General features: G+C 46.9%; 1 protein-coding gene across 2 annotated transcripts in view; it reads right to left on the reverse strand.

The window, feature by feature from the left end:
* The window catches only part of NOTUM (notum, palmitoleoyl-protein carboxylesterase), a 158,560-nt gene that overhangs the window by 62,478 nt on the left and 73,205 nt on the right, over positions 1 to 22,877 (reverse strand). The gene's annotated exons all lie outside the window — the stretch shown is intronic.

The following is a 22,877-nucleotide window of genomic DNA, read 5'->3' on the forward strand; positions in this document are numbered from 1 at the left end:
TAGGCATTATGCAAATTTTTAGTTTTGTCAAAGGGGTTGCCCTTGACAAAATAATACACTGCACAAAGGCAGCAATACATTTAGAGTAATTAAATAACATATACAGTGCCTACAAGTAGTATTGAACCCCCTGCAGATTTAGCAGGTTTACACATTCGGAATTAACTTGGCATTATGACATTTGGACTGTAGATCAGCCTGGAAGTGTGAAATGCACTGCAGCAAAAAAGAATGTTATTTCTTTTTTTATTTTTTTTTTTTAAATTGTGAAAAGTTTATTCAGAGGGTCATTTATTATTCAACCCCTCAAACCACCAGAATTCTGTTTGGTTCCCTTAAAGTATTAAGAAGTATTTCAGGCACAAAGAACAATGAGCTTCACATGTTTGGATTAATTATCTCTTTTTCCAGCCTTTTATGACCAATTAAGACCCTCCCCAAACTTGTGAACAGCACTCATACTTGGTCAACATGGGAAAGACAAAGGAGCATTCCAAGGCCATCAGAGACAAGATCGTGGAGGGTCACAAGGCTGACAAGGGGTACAAAACCCTTTCCAAGGAGTTGGGCCTACCTGTCTCCACTGTTGGGAGCATCATCCGGAAGTGGAAGGCTTATGGAACTACTGTTAGCCTTCCACGGCCTGGACAGCCTTTGAAAGTTTCCACCCGTGCCGAGGCCAAGCTTGTCCGAAGAGTCAAGGCTAACCCAAGGACAACAAGGAAGGAGCTCCGGGAAGATCTCATGGCAGTGGGGCATTGGTTTCAGTCAATACCATAAGTAACGTACTCCACCGCAATGGTCTCCGTTCCAGACGAGCCCGTAAGGTACCTTTACTTTCAAAGCGTCATGTCAAGGCTCGTCTACAGTTTGCTCATGATCACTTGGAGGACTATGAGACAGACTGGTTCAAGGTTCTCTGGTCTGATGAGACCAAGATCGAGATCTTTGGTGCCAACCACACACGTGACGTTTGGAGACTGGATGGCACTGCATACGACCCTAAGAATACCATCCCTACAGTCAAGCATGGTGGTGGCAGCGTCATGCTGTGGGGCTGTTTCTCAGCCAAGGGGCCTAGCCATCTGGTCCGCATCCATGGGAAGATGGATAGCACGGCCTACCTGGAGATTTTGGCCAAGAACCTCCGCTTCTCCATCAAGGATCTTAAGACGGGTCGTCATTTCATCTTCCAACAAGACAATGACCCAAAGCACACAGCCAAGAAAACCAAGGCCTGGTTCAAGAGGGAAAAAATCAAGGTGTTGCAGTGGCCTAGTCAGTCTCCTGACCTTAACCCAATTGAAAACATGTGGAAGGAGCTCAATATTAAAGTCCACATGAGAAACCCAAAGAACCTAGATAACTTGGAGAAGATCTGCATGGAGGAGTGGGCCAAGATAACTCCAGAGACCTGTGCCGGCCTGATCAGGTCTTATAAAAGACGATTATTAGCTGTAATTGCAAACAAGGGTTATTCCACAAAATATTAAACCTAGGGGTTGAATAATAATTGACCCACACTTTTATGTTGAAAATTTATTAAAATTTAACTGAGCAACATAACTTGTTGGTTTGTAAGATTTATGCATCTGTTAATAAATCCTGCTTTTGTTTGAAGTTTGCAGGCTCTAACTTATTTGCATCTTATCAAACCTGCTAAATCTGCAGGGGGTTGAATACTACTTGTAGGCACTGTACTAAACCTTTCAATCCCAGACATTTCAGTGTCATGTCCCTGCTGATGACATCTTTTCCTGTATACCCCCCATAACCGCTGCAGTTAATCACTGGCTGCGGTGATTTTGTGCCACATACAGCTTTGGCCAATGATTGGCTCCAGTGTTCACTCGGGGCATACAGAACATGAAATCTGCAGCCAAGGCAAACAGCAAACCAAATGGGTGGTATGAGGGATGTGGTGCTAGAATGACAGGCTGCAAAAGCGTAAGAGGTTGGACATTGCTTTTTTATTGATGGCCTATCTCATCTGATTGATAGGGGTGTGACACCCAGCAAACCTGTTTACAGTATAAGATGTTATTGTTGGCAGCTGAAAGTTTTTGGATTCTACCTGAACACTGCAGCTCCGGCAAAACTAGAGTGGCCGCAACCTGGTACTGTAGAGCCACCCGCTAATTATTTGAATGAGTCCATCTGCAGTACCAGGCCATAACCACTATAGAAATGAAGGAGTTGCTTTGTCCTGACAGCATCCGTGAACAACCTGCCATCGTGAAAAGTAGGTTGATCAGCAGTACCCATCCAAGGTCACAATGGAAATGATAAAAAAGAGCTGTGGACAAACAAGCGCAAAATAGGGTCTTACCCCGATATGTGTGGGGTGGGGAGGGGGGAGTAAACTTACTCACCTGATGTAGTTGTGACAGTCACAACTACTATATGTGCATGTACATTGGTCTTCATCATCTGAACGAGTGATCTGTTGGCGCGGCAATTGAACACCCTTCTCTATTGCTTTCTGATACAATGGAAATGATGGAGGTGCTGTGTTCCGGCAGCAACTGAGAACTTCCATCCACTGCCAGTAACAACTGATTAGCCTGGGGTGCCAGGTGTCGCATCCCTGCCAAATCAAATACTGATAGCATATTCCAACAATAGGTGATCAATAAAAAATAGTAGAGGCAATGTATTTACGGGGGGTTTTTTTGCTGTAAGGCTGTAGTTGTACCTAGACCAAACACCACTTTGTCACATAGGAAAACTACCATATATCAATTGAGACATAATAATTTGGGAGCCACGGCACATCATCAGTGTAGCTCCTTGTGCCTTTAAAACTGAATAAACACATTACTGCCCTTTCTCGGCAGAGGCTCCTTATCTTCTGCATCTAGCAGTACAATATATGATTAAATGTTATGTTGATACTATACAGTCATATGAAAAAGTTTGGGCACCCCTATTAATGTTAACCTTTTTTCTTTATAACAATTTGGGTTTTTGCAACAGCTATTTCAGTTTCATATATCTAATAACTGATGGACTGAGTAATATTTCTGGATTGAAATGAGGTTTATTGTACTAATAGAAAATGTGCAATCCGCATTTAAACAAAATTTGACCTGTGCAAAAGTATGGGCACCCTTATCAATTTCTTGATTTGAACACTCATAACTACTTTTTACTGACTTACTGAAGCACTAAATTGGTTTTGTAACCTCATTGAGCTTTGAACTTCATAGGCAGGTGTATCCAATCATGAGAAAAGGTATTTAAGGTGGCCACTTGCAAGTTGTTCTCCAATTTGAATCTCCTATGAAGAGTGGCATCATGGGCTCCTCAAAACAACTCTCAAATGATAAGAAAACAAAGATTATTCAACATATTTGTTCAGGGGAAGGATACAAAAATTTGTCTCAGAGATTTAAACTGTCAGTTTCCACTGTGAGGAACAAAGTAAGGAAATGGTAGAACACAGGTACAGTTCTTGTTAAGCCCAGAAGTGGCAGACCAAGAAAAATATCAGAAAGGCAGAGAAAAAGAATGGTGAGAACAGTCAAGGACAATCCACAGACCACCTCCAAAGACCTGCAGCTTCATCTTGCTGCAGATGGTGTCAATGTGCATCGGTCAACAATACAGCGCACGTTGCACAAGGAGAAGCTGTATGGGAGAGTAATGCGAAAGAAGCCGTTTCTGCAAGCACGCCACAAACAGAGTCGCCTGAGGTATGCAAAAGCACATTTTGACAAACCAGTTACATTTTGGAAGAAGGTCCTGTGGACTGATGAAACAAAGATTGAGTTGTTTGGTCATACAAAAAGGCGTTATGCATGGAGGCAAAAAAACATGGCATTCCAAGAAAAGCACTTGCTACCCACAGTAAACTTTGGTGGAGGTTCCATCATGCTTTGGGGCTGTGTGGCCAATGCCGGCCCTGGGAATCATGTTAAAGTTGAGGGTCGCATGGATTCAACTCAGTATCAGCAGATTCTTGACAATAATGTGCAAGAATCAGTGACGAAGTTGAAGTTACGCAGGGGATGGATATTTCAGCAAAACAATGATCCAAAACACCACTCCAAATCTACTCAGGCATTGATGCAGAGGAACAATTACAATGTTTTGGAATGGCCATCCCAGTCCCCAGACCTGAATATCATTGAACATCTGTGGGATGATTTGAAGCGTGATGTCCATGCTCGGTGACCATCAAACTTAACTGAACTGGAATTGTTTTGTAAACAGGAATGGTCAAATATACCTTTATCCAGGATCCAGGAACTCATTAAAAGCTACAGGAAGCGACTAGAGGATGTTATTTTTGCAAAAGGAGGATCTACAAAATATTAATGTCACTTTTATGTTGAGGTGCCCATACTTTTGCACCGGTCAAATTTTGTTTAAATGCGGATTGCACATTTTTTGTTAGTACAATAAACCTCATTTCAATCCAGAAATATTACTCAGTCCATCAGTTATTAGATATATGAAACTGAAATAGCTGTTGCAAAAACCCAAATTGTTATAAAGAAAAAAGGTTAACATTAATAGGGGTGCCCAAACTTTTTCATATGACTGTACATCAACCATAATAACCAAAAAGGTTAATGCCCATCAGTGAGCCCATTAGTCACACATAGACTATAGGTTAAAAGGCTTAAATAGCAGGACATGAAGAACTACATCAGCACATAAGGTCTATAAAATGAGTATTCTTTTGAAATGCACTTAAAAAATCGCAACAGAAAACTGGCATACTATGGTCTTCTCCAAAGTTGATATTTCCTTTAAACAACAATTACCCATATTTATATTACAGGGGCTTTCCAAAATGACCACAGGGTGTCCCATTAATAAGCCTCAAAAAATCAGGAATAATCTTTAGACGAAGCTGGTAACAAAGGTCCAGATATTCAGTGCAAAGTAAATGGCGCATCACAGTGCCTCAAAACAGAATATCCTATCCATATAGGATGGACATTGCTTGTCTCTCCAGATGGAGATAGGTGAAACATCATGTGCCGTTACGAAGACTGCACAAAATCTACAAGTAATATATAAAGATCCAAAATCATAATATGAACAATACCTCCCCATATTCATGTCACAGACCTGATAACCCCAGATTTCCATTTTTAGGAGTCCTAGTGATCATGAGCTGTGGTCCACCACCCACCTTCTATTTTTTGGAAACATTCTCAGTATACAGTGTATTTAGTGCAAGCGATCATTCATAGAAGAGACATAGATTATGAACACATGGAGAGGACTCCAGCGCTGCAGCACATAGTCATGAGTTTCGTGACAATAGTTAATAGTAATACACTGTAATCAACATCCCCATCTCTACTGTATGCCCCTTCAAATAGGGCAACAAATATTTGGTAAAATATTCCCTTTAACTCCAGAGTGTCAATTGTGGGTAAAAGAACTATAGTTCTACAAGTCAAGGAATTTAGTAAAGACGTAAAATTCATAATGCGTCTCAGACTGCAGCTGCATTATTCATTATAATCCTCAGGTTACTTAAGAAATAGTGAAGTGATGAGTTCAGAGCTGCCCACTTATATAAAAATATATTTTACAGAAGTTTGTACTTTAGCCTTCTTTGCAATTACTTTATAAGTAATGATAAAAGATTTTGAGAAGGCATCTCAGCAGCTTTTGATCTTTAACATGGAAATTTGTCAAACTTTATTTATATTACAAAATCAACTCCTAGAGTTTTAGTACCACTTGCTGATAGGTCAGTTTGTCAGTAAGAACTAATCATAAAACCCAGCTAAATAGTACTGAGTAGTAAGGGTATGAGTATGGTTAACCTATACTTAACTATGTACCAATACTAAACAGCTAGGATAAATTGCTTTTAGAGATGAGAGAACCGAAAATGTAAAGTTCGGGGATCGTACCGAATAAGGACTTTTATAAAAAACCTCTGCGACCAAGTTTGGAGTTTGTATGCTGTATGTATGCTAACCACTTGATTGAGTATTGGGATGCTCAAGTACGCTTGGTGCTCGGCCTATTGTGAGCCGTTTGCAGTCTCTGAATGGCTTTCACTGGGAGTAAAATTAATGTTTTCGGATGTAGTGTGTCCAAAAATAAACAAAATAAAACAAAAAAAAGTTCTCCCTCCCCTGAAAAAGCTCTGTTTATGGCTGGCTGTATGTGAGAGGAGAGCCAAACTGCCCAATCATTGACTTCCAATGGGGTTCGGGTGCTGGAATCAAGTTCAAGTCAAGTCTGGGTACTGAAATGAATTTTATCTAAAGTCTGGTTGATCCCAGCGAACCCGAACTTCCACGGGTCCGCTCATCTCTACTCACTTTCATGAGAACAAGCCAAAATCGGTGATTAAGGAAAGGTAACAGAAGGCTATGGGAAGAAGCAGTCCATTGTAGGTAGTATCACTTTTGCCTTATAGCAAAATCAGCTTGAGTGAAAGCACCCCTCTAACAAGAAGACAAGACACAGTCTGAAGCAGTAAACTAACCAACGTCAATTTGATTTTCTAATACAATATGACATTTTCAAAGCAGCCTCATGAAGTACATTCTAGGTAAATTGCAGTGACAAGAACATGAGGTCTACTCAAGATTTCAGGAGCCAGATACCCAGTGCATGCAAAATGTAGCTTTTGGCATTTACTAGGATGTTTCATATTGAGTTATAGTCTTGCTACCAACGTAAAAAAAATATAACTGACTCCAGAGGGAACTCAACATGCTTGTCAAGTGAATTACATTGAGGTCTTCACTAGTATAACCAACACATACACATCATGATGCTACTACAGCGTATGCAACCAAAAAGGAAAGCTCTTTTCATTACGCATTTCAACATTTTATCACTGGAAATACTTCCTTCCTTCCTTAAATAGCAGGAAGGTGGCAGAAAAAAAGCAACCTATCTCTAAATGTCCTACACATATCAGGTGCAACTGATGACATTCCAGATATTTCACTCACGCCATGTCAAACCGAAAAAGGATGTGTCGCGGGCGGAGGAGGGGACGCTGCGCTCTCCCACTGCTCGGGTCCGGCTGCTGCTGCTGCCACTGCTCGGTGGTGGCTCGAGCGGTGGGCCGGATCCCGGGGACTCGAGCGGCGCTCCTCGCCCGTGAGTGAAAAAGGGAATATTTTTGATTGTGGGGATTTGATTATTGTCCGTGACGCCACCCATGGTTGTGGTGATATTGGTGACACCACCGCTGCTCTAGACGGGGATCCCGGGAGCAGTGACAGGGAGCAGCCTTGTTGTTAGTTCTCCCCTCCGTGGGTAGGGGGTTGGTTGTCCCGGGGCCCGGTGATGGGGGTAGGGACGGATGGCAGGCGGGTTACGGGGCCTGGTGAGGTGCAGGGTCGCGGGGGCAGCGCTGTGCCGCACGGCACGGTGGTACTCACTCAGCCAATGATGAGGACACAGTACTCGGTAAAACACACGGCTGGATGGACGGGTCCCACAGACGGCTGCGGTGTTGTTTCTCCCGGCAGGTTGATGGTGACTGCCTTTCCCTGCACCTATGTACGGTAGATGGTTCCAATGGGTTCCCACCGGTAACCCGCTCCCCAGCTTGGATATGGGCTGGAGGAGCCCCTTTTGCCCGCAAGCTCTGGCCCTGGGAAACGGTTGCCTTGGCGGTGGCGGTGTCTCCCTCTCCTGGTTGGACTGTTGCCTTCTGTCAGGATTTGGCTGCTGGGAAACCCAGGAGGTTACCTTCACTAACGAATTCGGCAAATTCACAGCGAATCCTAGCCTTGCCGGGGTCCGTAAGCCCCTGCCAGATGGTGCTGGCTTCTCTTTGCGTACCGGTCCGGTACCGCCGGGCCACCGCCCGTCCACGGTCGTTACGGTAAGCTCTGATAGGCCACTCCTGCAGACGGTCACCACCGTCTGCCAACCTTGCTGATCTGTCCGGGCCACACACCCGGACCAACTTCAGGCTTCTCTACCACTTTCCTTTCTCTCACTTTCCACTCTCAAACTCATCTCTGTCTGGTTTTCCCGCCTCCAGGACTGTGAACTCCTCGGTGGGAGGGGCCAACCGCCTGGCCCACCCCCTGGTGTGGACATCAGCCCCTGGAGGAAGGCAACAAGAGTTTTGTGTCTGACTTCGGTGTGCCTGACCGGGAGTGTGGGGTGTGTTGGTGTTGTTCTCTGTGGCCCCTGGCTTGTCCAGGGCGCCACAGATGAGCCGCTTCGAAGAGTACAAATAATATACAGCTGCTGTTGTGATAATGGTTCCTGCATGTGAAAGGCAGGGAACCTAGTAGTCATCAACAATTTAAGGTAAACACAGGAATAACCAAAGCAATTCTGTAGTGTATCGATTGGACCACACCAAACTGCTTCTCATATCTCATCTTCCGAAACTATGACACGGTTAGAGGGGAACATATCATCAGCCATGTATAGATAACCAATACTATACTGGGAGAAAGTTATTTGTGTGTATAAATGCAGCTGCAGTGGTATTTTAAAGTATGTTTCCCTTATTTCTCCATAAATTTGAACTAAAATTTGATTAGATTTTCACACAAGTCATATAATAGTTAAGAGAACCATATCAAGCACATGAGTCAAAAATATTAGACTGTCACTTTTACATTAGAAAAATAATTAAATATCATGTCTGCGAGTTGCAAAAGCATGTGATCTTTTAAAAATTAGTAGACGATTTGAAGATGAAAGTAGAGTCTGGTGTTTTCAATCAAATGGATAAAATTCAGGTATGAGTGGGAGACCTGTTTAATTTAAAGAACAGTGATCTAGCAAATTCCAATTTTTACAACATGCATGGCATAAGCAAGGAGATTTCTGAGAACCTCAGAAGAAGGATGCTAAACATGCTGGAAAAAGGTTCAAAATCAGATGCAAGCAGTTTGGACTCCATCAATCCATAGTCAGACAGATTGTGTAATGCCGGCATCTCTACCCTGCTTGGTTCCCTCCACCCGGCAGTGACACAAATGTACTCCCCTCCATGGCCATGTATGTGTCCCTTCTCTTCCAATTCACCGACATGACATCCCTGCTGCTTCAGCTCAGTTCTCTGCTCCATCTGCATGCCAGGGTCTGCACACACCGCACAGGTCTCCTGGTATGGCCTTTAGGACACGCACGCATGTGCACACTGCTTCTTAAAGGGGCAGTGTGCACACTCCAATTACTGGGAGTATTTACGGCACTAGCCCGTTTTTGGAGGTGCCTGACCTGTTCAATGATAGTTGCTAGTCTGCCTCATGCGTACTAATTATACTGTCAGGCCCCTGTTTCTATGTCTCAGTACCTGTGACCCTGCCTGTACCCCAGCCTGTGTTCCAGTTCCTGTCCAGCCTGTGTTCCAATACCTGATTCTATGGTCTTATTTGTATCCGAGTCCGTTCCTGCACCGGTCCCGTTTGTACCAGCCATCTTGTCCGCATCTGTCCTGTCTGTATCAGCTATCTTGTTTGAACCAGCAGCCCTGTCTGAACCCAAACCTGCCTGTGGCTCCAACTCTGTCTCACTTGTTGTCAGTCCAGACTAATGCCCGTGGTTCCGACTCTGTCTCTCCTGCTACTTTTTAGGTCAGCTACTGCAGACCCGTGGATTGCCTTGGAGTGGTACATGGTGTCAACCAACAGCGAAGTCTAACCTCAAGATCAAAAGCACTGGTGAATACCAGGTAAGAACTAAAGCGGGCTTTACACGCTACAATATATCTAACGATGTGTCAGCGGGGTAACGTCGTGACGCACATCCGGCATCGTTAGTGATATTGTAGTGTGTGAAACCTATGTGCGATTGAACGAAAAACCGTTGATCGCATACACGTCGTTCAATTACTAAAAACTGAACGTCCGGTTGTTCAATGTTCCCAAGGCAGCACACATCGCAGTGTGTGACACCCCGGGAACGATGAACACATCTTACCTGCGTCCCGCCTGCAATGCGGAAGGAAGCAGATGGGCGGGATGTTTACGTCCCGCTCATCTCCGCCCTTCCGCTTTTATTGGCCAGCTGCAGTGTGACGTCGCTGTGACACCGAACGTCCCTCCACCTACAGGAAGTGGTTGTTCGCCGCCCACATCGAGGTCGTATGGAAGGTAAGTACGTGTGACAGGATTTAATCGTTTGTGCGACACGGGCAACAAATTGAACGTGCCGCACATACAATGGGGGCGTGTGCGATCGCATACGAGATCGCAGGTGTAATTGTAACGTGTAAAGCAGTCTTTAGTCATGTCTTGCATAGGGTAAGCCCAGGCTCCGTGGTCCAGTAGATCTACACTCGTGTCTCAGTCGTAATAATCACTACCACTCTGGCAATAACAGATTGTTTACAAATGGTGAAAATGCAAGACCATTATGAGCCTTCCCAGGAGTGGTCAACCCACAAAGATCACCAAAGAGCAAGGCGTATAATAAACAGGGAGGTACCGAAGGCACCCAAAGTAACTTCTAAGCAACTAGAGGCCTCTCTCACATTAGCTAATATTACTGTTCATGAGTCCACCATCAGGAGAACACTGGACACTAAACATTGATGTGTGCATTGTAGCATAAAATCCTCATACTATCTGTAAGTATGGTTGTGGTACTGTGCTGCCCCAGCAGCAGTCGAACTGCTTGGATCCGGAGTTGCTGTGGCTCAAGGGTCTCCGGACCCAGGGGCTTGCGGACACTTCAAATGTAAGGGGATATTTACAGGGGATGAATGTTTGTGACGCCACCTGCGGGTTGTGGTAAAGGGGAGCACTACCGCAGCTGATGGGAGTACCGGGGCAGATGGTGTGGGGCAGCCAGGTGTCGGTCCCTCCGCAGGTAGGGAAGGCCCCGGATAGTGGGGACTTGGTGAACGGGTAGCTTGCTTGGCCTTGGGAAGCAGGGTGCAGGATCAGATTACTCACTGCGGTAGTCGTAGTGTTGGATCAGGTGGATTAAGCAGACACTCACACAGATTGTAAACTGCTGTGGTGGGGGAGACAAAGAAAGGCGCAATAGGGTTTTACCCGGTTTACAGAGTGAAAGAGGATAAAAACAGTGCACTCACCTGGCCGGGTTGTGCCAGTCACAACCCCTTTATTAGCATGGATGAGCGCTTGGGTGGTTCTGCAGCGGCCCCGTTATGGAGCAGATTTTGAATATGAAGGACTGGAGAAAACGGGTTTATTGCCGCGCTAAAAACCACGAGCATGTATAAGTCAAAATATTCTTTTTATTTAGATCATTCCTACGCGTTTCTGAGGCTCATCTGCCTCCTTCCTCAGTGAAAAAGAATCTGAAAGATTCTTTTTCCCTGAGGAAGGAGGCAGATGAGCCTCAGAAACGCGTAGGAATGATCTAAATAAAAAGAATATTTTGACTTATACATGCTCGTGGTTTTTAGCGCGGCAATAAACCCGTTTTCTCCAGTCCTTCATATTCACAGATTGTAAACCAAAGTCTTTAAGCACCGCAGTCTCCACGGGGGGAGCCCGGCCAGGTCCCACTCCAGAGCCCTGCCTCCGTACACAAATTGTTTTACTGTTGTGGCCCCTTGGCTTGATGATTTTGGGGCCCGGCTACCCGTGTGTATGGCTGCTATGCTCTTGGTGGCTGGCACTTGGGATTTCAGTGGGTTGTGTATTTTGGAGAACCCTATCCCCCGGGTTGTGCTGTTGCCTCCAATCTCTGAGCTCTTGGGGAAAGTTCATAAAGAGACTATCCTCTACAGGTTAATTATCAGGTTGCTTGAAGCTACTCCCCGATCTAGGGTCCTGTACCCCGCCGTGCTCGGTACCGGTAAGGTGGCTGGGTTTTCTGGTGCCAACAGTCCTCCTATACTGCGTCTGTTACACTCCTGTCCAGTGTTCCTAATACCGGTCCCCGACTCCTGTGGTCCTGGACCACCATTTGCGACCCAACCTGTCGCCTCCCTGAGAGCTCCAACTCCACTGCTCCTCACTCTTTGAGGGCTAACTCTCTACTCTCTCAGCTCCCCAGGAGCTACCACTGCAGCTCCTCTCACGCTGAGAGCTGACACTGTTCTCTCTCAGTCCCTCCTACCAGTCTGCCTAACCCCTAGGTGGGCAGCCGTGCTCCAACTTGACCAACCCACGGGTGTGTCTGTCCAGCCCTGGTGTGAGGTGTGGTTGGGATTTATAGTGTGGATGTCAGTGACACTGTTGATGGGAACCTGGAACTATGGGGGGTAGGCCCTTCACCCTGGAGTACAGGATGCAGTTCCCTGTAGCACTCTGATGTAGTCAGGGGCGCACCAGTAGCATCATGGCTTATACCTGTTTTGCTGCATCTAGGCCAGGACAGTTCACCATTATTGATAGAATAATGAATTATACCAGCAAAATTCTAAATTAAAATGTCAGAAAATCTATTAGCTGAATCATAAGTCAACATGGATCATGGAGAAAGGAAACGACCTAAAACACATAAATTTTTCTACAAAAGAATGTTTAAAGGAGAATAAATGTAAAGTTTTAGATTGGCCAACTGAAAATCCTGATCCTCAGTGAGGAGGCTATGAAAAAAAACAAAACTGAGTTCTGGATTTGGTCAAGTAATGACATTCACACAGTTCAAGGAGAGGAGCGATTAACTTATAAAATAGATGGGATGCAATATAGACATTTGAAGTCTGTGCCAAGGTTTTAAACTTGAAAGCGAATGAATGGTGCAAGAATTCATTGGAGTCAATTACGTGTACTCATCTTCTATCATTCAATTCAACCATGGCTTCTGAGAATCACTGTTACCCAGGATCTCAATGGATTACATGCTCGTGAATAGAGGTTCAGATCACAAAGTTGACATATGTTTTCTATCGGAGAAAATAGGCCATTGTCAATGCAAATCAAATAACCTTTATATGAAAAAGATTAGCATGAAAAGCAAAAAGGCACTGATGTGGGCATAAAGAAATCCTTAAAACGGTAGCTACAGAAGTGTATAGGTTCTTAGTATACCTCTCTATGTTTACCAATTCAGGCTTTTTCACTTAGATTCACTAAGCATCTATAAGTAAATTAGGCTACAAAGGTGTTACGAGGGGTACCCGGGGAAGCGTGCCAAGATGGGGAATGGACAGCTTCCGCCGGTCAAGGTCCACTGTGCGGTGTAAGGGACCGCTGCTATGGTGGGTGAAGAGTGAGCGGGTTGCTGCTAGCGATCGTCTGGAATGTCACAGACGATCTATGTACACCGGTCTGCCCTAACCCGTGTGGGTTGTATGGCAGGGATCACACGGCTCGGTGTACCTGTTGCACGGGGAAGCACAGAGGTGCCCACGCACGTGTGCCAGTGGAAGTCACGAGAATATGGCACGAGGGTAGCACAGAGGTGCCCACGCACGTGTGCTTTCAATAACCAGGTGAGTCCAGTGGAGACTCGAGGAGCTCACCTGGGACAGGAACACGGCCTGTAGAAGGAGCTACTGCCGGAGCAGCAAGGCAGGGACACGGCCTGCAAACCAGGTGCTGCCTAAGCAGCAAGGGCCAAGCCCACAGAAGAAGATAATGCCTGAGCAGTGGCGTGGCAGCACGCTGCCAGACATCCAAACATAGAAGGACGGTCGCGCGCCGCCATGATGGCAGGAGGAGCTTTTAAGGAGGTGTAGCTCCAGCCAAGGGCGGGCGCGAGGCGGAGATGACGGACTTGACCCAATCAGGATCCACGACATCCCAGCCTGGCCAGTCAGGATTCACCACGTCACCAGCCTTGTCATCAAGCCGTGTGACGTCAGTGGGCGAATCAGGATCCACCAAGCATAGCACATGCTCACCCTCCTGCCTCTGGGAAATAGAGGCGGGATCCTCGGTCTCACAATGTGTAGAGATAACGGGAGTCTCACTGCTTCCCTGAGCAGCAAATCTCTGCACATTGCGCAACCTCACAGACCTTCGAGGCTGCTGAGCAGGAGGAGCTGTGGCAGGCAAGGAATGGGAGACCGCCTCATTTCTTGCAACAGGAGTACCACTAGGTGTCACCCTTGTGCTGCCTCTCTGAGGAGGTTTCTCCTGCACTCTGCGCAGTCTGGCAGACCTTCGGCGCTGCGGAGCAGGAGCGCTCGTGGCAGGCAAGGAGACTGTCTCATTCCTTGCCACAGGAGAGCCACGAGGTGTAACACAAAGGCATTGAATAAAAGGACTCCATGATGCTTTTTGCTCCATAATACAGAATAATAAAAGCTGTTCAGACTAAAGGGGGCTTTACACGCAACGACATCGCTAACGAGATGTCGTTGGGATTACGGAATTCGTGACGCACATCCGACCTTGTCAGCGACGTTGTTGCGTGTGAAACGTTCGAACGACCGCTAGCGATCAAAATTACTCACCTAATAGTTGATCGTTGTCCGGTCGTTCTAATCCCAAATATCGTTGCTGTTGCAGGACACAGGTTGTTCATCATTCCTGAGGCAGCACACATTGCTACGTGTGACACCCCAGGAACGAGGAACAACACCGTACCTGCGTCCTCCGGTAATGAGGTGGGCGTGTCTTTCTTTTGTTTGCTCTCCACCCCTCCGCTTCTATTGGACGGCTGCTGTGTGACATCGCTGTGACGCCGCATGAACCGCCCCCTTAGAAAGCAACGTTGCTAGGCAGGTAAGTACGTGTGACGGGTCCTAGTGATATTGTGCGCCACGAGCAACGATTTGCCCGTGACGCACAACCTACGGCGGCGCTGCGTGTAAAGCAGCCTTTAGTTAAAGGGAACCTGTCATCAGAAATTTCGCCCAAAAGCTAAAAGATTCCCCCTCTGCAGCTCCTGGGCTGCATTCTAGAAAGGTCCCTGTTATTATTGTGCCCCATGTGAGACCAAAATAAAGCCTTTATAAAGTTCTACCTTTTTGTATGCAGCTTCTGTAAATCCGTCACGGGGGCGGGCTCTCTGCCGTCCGTTATTCTGCCTCCTGGTCCTGTATGCCGCCCCCATCGCTCCTTTCCATATCTGATGCACCGCCCACTGCTCCAGCCATCCCCGCGCATGCCCAGTGCCAGTCTCACAGGAACTGAGCAGTTTGACCGCTGGTGACGTGTGCGCAGGCAAGTGATTATGGACGGGACTGTGACTGTTATCAGCAAGTACCCGGCCATAATCTCTTGAGCGCGCAAACCTCTCCAGCATTCACACTGAGCTCAGTGTAGATGCTAGACTGTATGGGCTGCTTCCAGGGATGACGTCCCTTTGTCATGTGATAGTATTTCGAACACGCCCCTATCACATGACAAAGGGACGTCATCCCTGGAAGCAGCCCATACAGTCTAGCATCTACACTGAGCTCAGTGTGAATGCTGGAGAGGTTTGCGCGCTCAAGAGATTATGGCCGGGTACTTGCTGATAACAGTCACAGTCCCGTCCATAATCACTTGCCTGCGCACACGTCACCAGCGGTCACACTGCTCAGTCCTGTGAGACTGGCACTGGGCATGCGCGGGGATGGCTGGAGCAGTGGGCGGTGCATCAACTATGGAAAGGAGCGATGGGGGCGGCATACAGGACCAGGAGGCAGAATAACGGACGGCAGAGAGCCCGCCCCCGTGACGGATTTACAGAAGCTGCATACAAAAAGGTAGAACTTTATAAAGGCTTTATTTTGGTCTCACATGGGGCACAATAATAACAGGGACCTTCCTAGAATGCAGCCCAGGAGCTGCAGAGGGGGAATCTTTTAGCTTTTGGGCGAAATTTCTGATGACAGGTTCCCTTTAAGTGGTAGTGGTACCAGTTTAAAAAAAAAAAAAAAGAAACACAACCCACATACAACATACATGGTACATTGTGTAGAATTTGTGTCTAAACACAAGACTATCCACTACTCAACAACACTATAAAGAATGTTGTAATTCAGAGGTTTACGTCATTCGCTTATCCTTGCCTCTTTTCCCTTCAGAGATGTCACCATGACTCAGTAGATGCTGCCACCCACCCATTGTTGCAAAGTAGATGCAAAATACTGTAATCATAAAATGGACTTTCACATGAGCCTGCAAATACAAATCTAGACCTTGCAGTCTCACAACAATGCTTTCCAGCACCAGTATACATGTGTATGTATAATATTCATCTTTTATCTCTTCCATTAAATATCCTTTCTTTAATTTTTTGCTTAGGGGAATAAAAGGCACAGGCACCTGCAGTATACATCCAGCACACATCTCATTCATCCGGTTCACTATTCCCACACCCACTTGACCACCATGGATACCCTACAATACTGTTCTTAGTTTCTACTGTACTTTAGTCATAAAACATACTGAAAACATTTCATTGTATTAAGTGAATAGCAAGTATCACAATGACTTCAGAAGAAAAGGCAAGTTCTTTTCTAAATATCTCACAATGACCAGATCAGTGGGATTCTGTGAGTCAATACCTCTCTACAATATCACCAGACTTTCTCCTTTTTATTGTCAGTATTTTGTTTTCTCTTGGTCTTTTATTACAATCAATTAGGTCCTGTAGGGAGGGACAGTATTCTCTCAATACTCAGAGCCATCATTCTGAAATTAATAGTTATTTAAAAGGAGATGAGAAAGCGTCAGCATCTGTATAGCACACAAAGCCCATCTAAATGGTAAGGTCCATTTGTTTCATTATCGCCAAGCACAAATGACCTCTGAATAGTTGTCTCATCCTTGAGCTCACAAAGAAGGGAGTCCCACCGGGGACAAAAAAAATCTGCATGCACCAGTCTGAGAAAACAGCAATGTTAAACTGGAAGTTCATTGTAATTGGTTATAATTTGTCACCATAAATGAAGAGATTTACATTTTGCATGATTTATGACTATGACTATGGTTATGTTGCTTCCATTCGTAAGCTGTCAAATAAGAATACATCATGGGTGCACACTTTATTTAAGAAAAAGTCTGAAGATTTTGATAGTTACCAAAAGATATGTCAAAGAGACATGCACACAGAAGAGCATTGAGGACCCTTCGTTCTTGAAATCAATCAGGGTTATACAGTACAGACTTGCCCTACATTCACATATACATCATGTCCAAGTACTGTCCATTTTTCCTTAATCAGCACATGGACCTGTAGAGTTTCATTAAGACATACACACATGAGTCTTAAAAATGGATCTCTTAAAAATGGATCTGTGCCTCTGGTGCGTAAGGTTCGGAGGATGTAGTGTTCGCATTCATTTTGCAGATCAGACTCAGCCATTAAAGTGAACCTGTCAGGTACAATATGCACCCAGAACCACGAGCAGTTGTGCGTGTGTGGCGCCCTGGACAAGCCAGGTCGTCACAGAACAACACTAACACACCCCACACTCCCGGTCAGGCACACCAAAGTCAGACAAAAACCCTTGTTGCCTTCCTCCAGGGGCTGATGTTCACACCAGGGGGTGGGCCAGGCGGTTGGTCCCGCCCACCAAGGAGTTCACAGTCCTGGAGGCGGGAAAAGTAGGGAGTTGAGTTTTAGACTACCACCGGTAGCGGTACCCTGCCAATCCGCCCCGGCGGACCGACCTGCAGCAGAAGCTTGTGACCGCCATGATCCGCTTCCATGGAAGAAGCCGAAGGCTGAGCCCGTCAGCAAAGATGCACCGGAGGAACGGCGGGGATGCAGCTGCCAGGAGGCAGAGCAGGCCATGTCACAGCGGGGTCCCTCATTACCGAAGGTACCGGTCGTAGCCGGCACAGGGGGACTCCGGCTGGGCCCGTCCCCTACACCGCCTGAACCGGAGCAAGCAGAAAGTGCTCTGCACCGGGAGCGGCAGCAAAGGCAGCTGCACCGCGGTATTGGTGATTAAGAAAGAAAAGTTAAAGCATGGTAGTGGTTCCCGGTTACCTTACTGTCGGTCCCCATTGGGACTCTGCTGACGTTCCAGACGGCCCTCAAGGCTAAGGAGTCCGGTTGGAGGAGAAGTCGTACCTGCATCATCGGCAGCTGAAAATGGAGTCCTGTGGGACAGTGTCACCCCTGTGTGAGGGTGGCATTGGGGGCTCGTGCTGTTTGGTGGTGGACTGTGGGAAAGCTGCAGGAGGAAGCTGTACCGGAGCCAAGTGTTGTGGATGGCCCTTGGGACCCAGCTGACAGTCCCCGTCGGGACCCTACGGCAAGTCTCCGTTGTGACCCTACAGTTTTGTTTGTGGTAGCCCGTTGGCTATGAAGCACTGTTGTCCCCGTGGGGACTGTTTGCAATCAATGCGTAGAAACTGCTACGGACAAGCCCGAGAACTGGCAGGGCAACCACGAACTTGTGGTTTGTAAATAAAATGTGTTTTATGGCTTTACCGTAACCGCCTCCGGAGAGGCTGATTTAGAGGATGGGCCTGGAGGGAAGTGATGGCCCAGGCCCGCCACTACCGCAACCGGTGGCTATCCTCTGGGGGTTGAGGGGTTCCCCATGGACGTGGGTCCCCTGAAAGAGACAGAACCCGCTCGGGTAACTTATGCTGGACTGGGGTCAAGGGGTGCTGCCTGTTTGCTTAGGGGCAGCATCAGGGCCAGGTTACTTGGGTGGGAGAGAGCGGAAGCCGTTACTGTTTAGCAACGTTTAAGTAACCATGCCTCCCGATGTGGGAAGATGTTATTATAATTGTAACCTGTTGACCGTTTATCTTTTTCAGTTTGTGAAAATAAAACCGGTGATGGATGGGAAGCCCGCGGACGGTCTGCATTTTACTAAGGGGGAATGTGGCGCCCTGGACAAGCCAGGTCATCACAGAACAACACTAACACACCCCACACTCCCGGTCAGGCACACCAAAGTCAGACAAAAACCCTTGTTGCCTTCCTCCAGGGGCTGATGTTCACACCAGGGGGTGGGCCAGGCAGTTGGTCCCGCCCACCGAGGAGTTCACAGTCCTGGAGGCGGGAAAAGTAGGGAGTTGAGTTTTGGAAGTGAAAGTGGAAGGAGGGAAGTAGCAGTTGAGCAGACAGAAAGTGGTCCGGGTGTGTGGCCCGGACGGATCAGCAAGGTTGGCAGACGGTGGTGACCGTCTGCAGGAGTGGCCTATTGGAGCTTGCCGTAAGGACCGTGGACGGGCGGTGGCCCGGCGGTACCGGACCGGTACGCAAAGAGAAGCCAGCACCATCCGGCAGGGGCTTACGGACCCCGGCAAGGCTAGGAGTCGCCGTGAATTTGCCAAATCCGTTAGCGAAGGGAACCTCCTGGGTTTCCCAGCAGCCAAATCCCGACAGAAGGCAACAGTCCAACCGAGAGAGGGAAACACAGTCACCGCCAAGGCTAAAGTTCCCAGGGCCAGAGCCTGCGGGCAAAAGGGGCTCCTTCAGCACCCATCCAAGCGGGTTACCGGTGGGAACCCATCGGAACCATACACACTACACAGGTGCAGGGAAAGGCAGTCACCATCAACCTGCCGGGAGGAGAAACACCGCAGCCGTCTGTGGGACCCGTCCATCTAGCCGTTTGTTTTACCGGAGACTCTGTGTACATCATTGGCTGAGTGAGTACCACTGTCCCGTACGGCACAGCGCTGCCCCCGCGACCCTGCACCTGGTGAGGCCCCGTAACCCGCCTGCCATCCATCCCTACCCCATCACCGGGCCCCGGGACAACCAACCCCCCTCACATCCAGGCTGCTCCCTGTCATCGCTCCCGGGATCCCCCGTCCAGAGCAGCGGTGGTGTCACCAATCTCACCACAACCGTGGGTGGCGTCACGGACAATACCAAACGCCCACAATCAAATTCCCCTTTTCACTCACGGGCGAGGAACGCCGCTCGAGTTCCCGGGATCCGGCCCACCGCTCGAGCCACCACCGAGCAGCAGCAGCCGGACCCGAGCAGTGGGAGAGCGCAGCGTCCCCTCCTTCGCCCGCGACACGTGCGTATTGCTAATCCCTGCATAACTGTCCCAGCATCCAGTAGCATAGATAAAGAGATTTTTAGAAAATGTATTTCTAAAGATCATTGATGATATGCCAATAAGCGCAGGGACTAGTCGTAAGGGAGTTTTTTCTCCTGACTAGTCCGCCCTCTTAGCATGTTAGCATGCCCACAGGGATCTATAGAATTACTTTTTCTAAAGATCTCTTTATGTTCCCCTTAAATTGCATATGGATTTGTATAAAATGGAGAACACACAAAAGACATACTTTGTATTTTAGAGTTTCGTCTGGGTTCCATCAGTTTTTAAATGATACATTGTTTAAAGTTCAAAGTCAACGCATAAAAAAAAAGATTCTGGCAGTCAACCTGCTTCAGTGACAAAAAAGAAAACAGATGATATAAAAAATAGAAAGCAACCAAGATGCAACTAGGATGACACCTGAGAGAAAAATCAGATTTCTTGCACATGGTAACACTAAAATGGATGTGTGACATTGGTGCTACCCTCCAAACATAAATATATAATAGATATATGAACAATTGTGTATTTTACCTGAGTTGTATCTAATTTCAAGTACCACATGAAGAGAAAAAAAATACTAAATAGGCTGTTACTGTGGTTTATGTAAAACTGGAAATAAGCTCCCAATTTATCCAGAAAATATCTGCCAAATTACATACATATCTTTATGTACCCACATAAAAGGCAATAAAACTATGCAAAAAGCATATTACATGACTGCAATATATTTATTGTAAGGTGGCAGCAGGACAGGTCCTGGATGGAAGGTATGTGTAACCGAGGTGGCAAGCCTCAGTGATATAGGACCTGGAGAAGCAGGCTCCAGCATGGTTAGTACTGTAAGGTGTTTTTGAATGGGCCCACATTTTGGGAAAGTCCATTAGAGCTGTGTGGCTCTGGACATTCCCTTACCTCCAGTTCTGGGATTTGGAACGAGCCATAAAAGGCATACCTGTCTCATTTGTTGTCTGGGAGTAGAGGCTGTGAATGAAAGTGAAAAGACCTGTGATCCTGTGCAGACCTTTGTGGAGATAAATGGGTGAGCTCCTATATCTATGGGACTGTTTATTTTATGGTATACCATTTTGCAGGAGAAAAGACTGTTTTCTTTGTTTGGAATCCTTTGGGAGTTTATGAAATTAATAAACCTCCTCTTGTTGGATCAGAGACATTGCCTGTGTGTGTGCCACCTGCTACTAAAGAACTTAAAGGCAACCTGATAGAAGGATTCCCCCCTACTAAGTAATTAGAGCGCTGCATTTGTCATTAAATGCTCATTGCAAGCAACCTTAATGTTGCGAGAAAGTTGCATGTATAAATATAAGATCCGCATTTTAATCTTTTGTTCCTGCATATGCTAATTAGCTGTACTAGTCGTAGAGGCATGTACTTTGTACTTCTGCTGAGCAGTCCAGCCCAGTCAGCCAATATTACACCCATAGAGGCACGGTTATGGTCCCTGGAGTGCCCCTCTGTTTTCTCCCAACATCCAATCACAAATCACTTAGGGTGTACTAAGTTATCTGCCTATGCGCCATTTTTCTGGCGTCACACTGCACACCTGAAGTCAGCTGAAGTCTGACTGGTCATGCTTCCCTCTGCAACCTGTTACTATGCTGAGCCGGAAGATAGTGTCTCGTGCTGTAAAGTTCTCCCTATGTGCCATTACGTGCATGCTCAGGGCAATACACAGCAGTGAAGTACATGTAGTGTGAGAAAAGCTGGGTTCCAGTTTACATTGTTATCTTCTGGAAGAAAAAGCGAAGAAAATCCAGCAACGGTATTGAATATCTCTCTGCGGTTGCTGGATATTCTTCGCTTTTTCTTCCATATTGCTAAACGCAGAGGATGGACTTGACTGGACTTACACTGCATATATACTTGGTGACTCCTGTGCTAGTGAGTTGATAAATTCCCTCCTCCCTATTGTTATCTTCTCCCTGTGTGCCACACCCTATTGTATAGTACTGAGCTGGCACATAGTGGCACACAGGTAGAAGATCAAAGCAGACTGAAAAGTTCTACTCACAGCAATTATGTTTCGCTGCTGTTTATCGCGCTAATATGACAAGTAGTGACCAGTCAAGCTTCGGTGCAATATTTGACTGGGGAACAGTAGATCCTTCAGGATGCAAAGGAATACAGGAAACTAAAAACAGAAATCTTGGCACATCTGGGCATCACTCTGGCAGTCAGGGCACAACAGCTTCACCACTGCGGCTTCCACAGGGATAAGCCTCCCCAGTCTCAGAAGCTTGACCTCCTGCACCTTGTGGAAAAATGGCTGCAGCCAGAGACTTCTTCCCGAGCATAGATGGATACAGATGGATCGGTTTATCCACTCTCTGAGTCTGGTTCCTTGCTGGGTTGCCCAGGGAGATCTCCAGAATGCCAATGACCTGGTGAGCTTGAAGGAGAGATACTAAGTGGTTGAGGGTTCCCTGGGAAGTTAATGCACTTCAATGTCTCATTGCTGGGTTTACAAAGGGGGCTGACGTTCCAAAGAAGGGGGCTAAAATGTCACATGTGGGGCGACCAAAGGCCTAGGAGGTGGCCAAACCAATTTCAAGAGTCCAGCCCCATGGTTTGTGGGAGGTGTCATGTTCCTGGCCACATAGCCACCCGGTGTCCCATGTACTCAGAGCCAATGGACTGCAACATATGTCGGTGTTGCTCCTACTTTGCCTACCCTACCTATAGTGCAGTTCCACATCCAGGCAATGGCCTCAGACCTGCAAAAGTGATTGTGAGCAGTGCACAGGTGTCTGGACTTTTGGACTCTGGGAGTTTGGTGACCCTGATAAGGGCCACATTTACCCATGTGCTATTCGCTGGGAAGGTGGTCGGGTGAAGGAGTATAGATGGGGATGCAAAGTACTATTCGGTGGCCTGCATCGACATAAGAACAAACTGTGGTACAGCTTCCCATGAAACAGGAGTGGTTAAGGACTTATTGCACCCTTAAATTTGATGAACACCTGTTGGGAAAAGCAATGTCTCCTGGTAGTGTAGCACCCCACGGGGCAGGTGGATTAAGCTACTCGTCGCCGGGCCGTCGACTGTCGTTGCCACGAGCGGCCTAGCC

The sequence above is a fragment of the Anomaloglossus baeobatrachus genome, chromosome 5, assembly GCF_048569485.1.
Source record: "Anomaloglossus baeobatrachus isolate aAnoBae1 chromosome 5, aAnoBae1.hap1, whole genome shotgun sequence".
Taxonomy (NCBI): Eukaryota; Metazoa; Chordata; class Amphibia; order Anura; family Aromobatidae; genus Anomaloglossus; species Anomaloglossus baeobatrachus.